A 4,687-nucleotide genomic window follows, 5' to 3' on the forward strand; every position below is an offset into this window, starting at 1 on the left:
CCCATCTCCAGGAGGCCAACTGGATGGCAGAGTAACCGGGAAGGGCTCCATGGGTCCCGGGCAGCCCTCCCCCGGGCGTCCGGGGCTCCCACCTCCAGGACGACGGCATGTCAAAGTGCCCAGGGCGGGCTCCACGGGCCCCGGGCAGCCCTCCCCCCGGGCGTTCGGGGCACACATCTCCAGGAGGCCAACGGCGTTGCAAAGTACCCGGAAAGGGCTCCACGGGGCAGTCCTCCCGCCGGCGCCCGGGGCAGTTCTCCCCCGGGCGTCCGGGGCACCCATCTCCATGAGGCCAATGGCATTGGCAAAGTACCCGGGAAGGGCTCCACGGGTCCCGACCAGGCTTCCCACGGGCGTCCCGGGCACCCTCCTCCAGGCCGACGGCATGTCAAAGTGTCCAGGACGGGCTCCATGGGTCCCGGGCAGCCCGCTCCCGGGCGTCCGGGGCTCCCACCTCCAGGCCGACGGCATGTCAAAGAGCCCAGGACGGGATCCACGGGTACCGGGCAGTCCTCCCCCGGGCGTCCGGGGCTCCCATCTCCAGGCCAACGGCATGGCTAAATGCCCAGGACGGGCTCCATGGGTCCCGCGCAGGCCTCCCCCGGGCGTCCGGGGCAACCATCTCCATGAGGCCAACGGCATTGGCAAAGTACCCGGGAAGGGCTCCACGGGTCCCGGGCAGGCCTCCCCCGGGCGTCCAGGGCACCCACCTCCAGGCCGACGGCATGTAAAAGTGCCCAGGACGGGCTCCATGGGTCCCGGGCAGCCCGCCCCCGGGCATCTGGGGCACCCATCTCCAGGAGGCCAACGGCGTTGCAAAGTACCCGGGAAGGGCTCCACGGGTACCGGGCAGTCCTCCCCCGGGCGTCCGGGGGCTCCCTTCTCCAGGCCAACGGCATGGTTCAATGCCCAGGACGGGACGTCAAGTGGCCAGGACGGGCTCCATGTGTCCCGGGCATTCGTCCCGGGACGGGGACGGGGTGGGGAAGAGTCCAGGCAGCTTCACCTCCATGCCCGGCCATCTGATCGCCCAGATTCCCTCGGCCATCTGGCCGCCCGAATCCCCTCGGGCATCTGGTCGCCCGCAACGCTTTCCTATGGGGGGGGGACCAGATGGCCGAACTTCCCTGGAAGTCTTAATGAGGTGCCATTCGCCTCCCGGATCCCAGCGAGGGCTCCATGAGGTCGGGTTCTTTCACGCCTTGGGTCCCCTCTGTCACCTCGCCTGCACAGATTGCAAGAAAGGGGGGGTAATTTGCCTCCGGATTACTATGGGGCAGGGTATGCCCGGACACCCCTCCAGGGTTGGTGGTTCTCTGCCATGGGGACCAGATAGGATATGCCTGGGCAACACCTCCCTAGGCCACCCGGGGCTTCCTTCCTCCAGGCCAACTGCATGTCAAATTGCCCAGGACGGGCTCCATGGCTCTTGGGCAGTCGTCCCCCGGGCGTCCGGTGCTCCATCCAGGCTGACGGCATGGCAGAGTGCCCGGGTCGGGCTCCATGGTTTCCACGGTGGTCCTCCCCTGGGTGTCGGGGCGCTCCAGGCCGACGGCATGGCAGAGTGCCCGGGACGGGCTCCATGCGTCCCGGGCCTTCGTCCCCCGGGCGCCCGGGGCTCCATCCGGGATGACGGCATGGCAGAGTGCCCGGGATGGGCTCCATGCGTCCCGGGCATTCGTCCCCCGGGCGTCCGGGGCTCCATCCGGGCTAACGGCATGTCAGAGTGCCCAGGACGGGCTCCATGGGTCCCGGGCGTCCGGGGCTCCCTTTCCCCGGGCCAACGGCTTGTCAGAGTGCCCAGGACCAGTTCCACGGGTCCCGGGCAGTCCTCCCCTGGGCGTCCAGGGCTCCCTTCCCCGGGCCAAAGCATTTCAGAGTGCCCAGGATGGGCTTCACGGGTCCCGGGCATCCAGGGCTCCCTTCCCCGGGCCAACGGCTTGTCAGAGTGCCCAGGACGGGCTCCACGGGCCCCGGGCGTCCGGGGCTCCCTTCCCCGGGCCAGCGGCATGTCATAGTGCCCAGGACGGGCTCCACGGGCCCCGGTCATCCGGGGCACCCTTCCCCGGGCCAGCGGCATGTCAGAGTGCCCAGGACCAGTTCCACGGGTCCCGGGCAGTCCTCCCCTGGGCGTCCGGGGCTCCCTTCCCCGGGCCAAAGCATTTCAGAGTGCCCAGGATGGGCTTCACGGGTCCCGGGCATCCAGGGCTCCCTTCCCCGGGCCAACGGCTTGTCAGAGTGCCCAGCACGGGCTCCACGGGCCCCGGGCGTCCGGGGCTCCCTTCCCCAGGCCAGCGGCATGTCAGAGTGCCCAGGACGGGCTCCACGGGCCCCGGTCATCCAGGGCACCCTTCCCCGGGCCAGCGGCATGTCAGAGTGCCCAGGACCAGTTCCACGGGTCCCGGGCAGTCCTCCCCCGGGCGTCCGGTTCTCCCTTCCCCGGGCCAAAGCATTTCAGAGTGCCCAGGACGGGCTACACGGGTCCCTGGCGTCCAGGGCTCCCTTCCCCGGGCCAGCGGCATGTCAAAGTGCTCAGGACGAGTTCCACGGGTCCCGGGCAGTCCTCCCCCGGGTGTCCGGGGCTCCCTTCCCCGGGCCAAAGCATTTCAGAGTGCCCAGGATGGGCTCCACGGGTCCCGGACGTCCGGGGCTCCCTTCCCCGGGCCAACGGCATACAGGAGTGCCCAGGACGGGCTCCACAGGTCCCGGTCGTCTGGGGCTCCCTTCCCCGGGCCAACGGCTTGTCAGAGTGCCACGGTCGGGCTCCACGGGTCCCGGTCATCTGGGGCTCCCTTCCCCGGGCCAACAGCTTGTCAGAGTGCCCAGGACGGGCTCCACGGGTCCCGGGCAGTCCTCCCCCGGGCCAACAGCAGGTCAGAGTGCCCAGGACGGGCTCCACGGGTCCCGGGCAGCCCGCCCCCCGGGCGTTCGGGGCACCCATCTCCAGGAGGCCAACGGCGTTGCAAAGTACCCGGGAAGGACTCCACGGGTACCGGGCAGTCCTCCCCCGGGCGTCCGGAGGCTCCCTTCTCCAGGCCAACGGCATGGTTCAATGCCCAGGACGGGCTCCATGTGTCCCGGACAGACCTCCCCGGGCGTCCGGGGCACCCATCTCCAGGCCAACGGCATGGCTCAATGCCCAGGACGGGCTCCATGGGTCCGGGGAGGCGTCCCATGCGCCTCCGGGCTTGGGAGCCCCGGCTGGGTCCAGGGGCCCGGCCGGGCCCAGGGTCGGGTGCTCCGGCCCTGGTCCCTGTCTCCCAGCCTACCGCACTGCCAAGGGCCTAGGAAGGGGTTCCGTTGTGCCCGGGGAGCCTCCCCTTGCTTGTCTGGGTTCAGGAGCTCTGTCCGGGGCCCCTAGGGGCCCGGGGGAGGGCGGCCTCCCCACCCCGGGCTCTGTCCTTGGTCCTGCTGCGTGGCAGGGTGCCCGGGACAGGGTCCGGAGGGACCGGGGAGGCGTCCCATGCACCTCCGGGCTTGGGAGCCCCGGCTGCGTCCAGGGGCCCGGCCGGGCCCCGGGTCGGGTACTCCGGCCCTGGGCCCTGTCTCCCAGCCTGCCGCACTGCCAAGGGCCCGGGAAGGGGTTCCGATGTGCCCGGGGAGCCTCCCCTTGCTTGGCTGGGTTCAGGAGCAGTGGCTAGGGCCCCTGAGGGCCCGGGGAGGGCGGCCTCCCCACCCCGGGCTCTGTCCTTGGTCCTGCTGCGTGGCAGGGTGCCCGGGACGGGGTCCGGAGGGACCGGGGAGGCGTCCCATGCGCCTCCGGGCTTGGGAGCCCCGGCTGGGTCCAGGGGCCCGGGCGGGCCCCGGGTCGGGTGCTCCGGCCCTGGGCCCTGTCTCCCAGCCTGCCGCACTGCCAAGGGCCCGGAAAGGGGTTCCGATGTGCCCGGGGAGCCTCCCCTTGCTTGTCTGTGTTCAGGAGCTCCATCCGGGGCCCCTGAGGGCCCGGGGATGGCGGCCTCCCCACCCCGGGCTCCGTCCTGGGTCCTGGCGCGTGGCAGGGTGCCCGGGACGGGGTCCGGCGTGCCAGGGGAGGCTCGCCCTGCGCCTCCGGGCCTGGGAGCCCCGGCTGGGTCCAGGGGCCCGGCCGGGCCCCCGGGTGGGGCGCTCCGTCCCTGGGGCCTGTCCCCCGGCCTGCCGCACTGCCAAAGTCCCGGGACGGGGTTCCGTGGTGCCCGGGGAGCCTCCCCGTGCTTGGCTGGGTTTAGGAGCCCCACCCGGGGCCCCTGAGGGCCCCGGGTGGGTGGGCTCCCCACCCCGGGCTCCGTCCTGGGTCCTGCCACGGGGCAGGGTGCCCGGGACGGGGTCCGGCAGGCCCGGGGAGGCTTCCCCTGTGCCTCCGGGCCTGGGAGCCCCGGCTGGGTCCAGGGGCCTGGTCGGGGCCCCGGGTCGGGCGCTCCGGCCCTGGGCCCGGTCCCCCGGGCTGACGCTCCACCCAGGGCCCAGGACAGAGGTCCGTCGGTCCCTTGCAGGCCTCCCCTGCTTGTCAAGGTGTAAGCGGGCCCCGGGTCGGAGGGCCCGCCGGCCCCTGGCAGCCTCCATGGCTGTGGTCCCGGGCCTCCGGCCCGCCATGCCCCGGGCGCCCACTCCCTCCTTAGTGGGGGCACGGGGCGACCGGATGGCGTCCCTTTCGTGCCCGGCCATCTGGTCGCCCGGATCCCCTCGGCCATCTGGTCGCCCGTATCCCCTC

The sequence above is a fragment of the Lissotriton helveticus genome, chromosome 5_1 (assembly GCF_964261635.1).
Source record: "Lissotriton helveticus chromosome 5_1, aLisHel1.1, whole genome shotgun sequence".
NCBI lineage: Eukaryota > Metazoa > Chordata > Amphibia > Caudata > Salamandridae > Lissotriton > Lissotriton helveticus.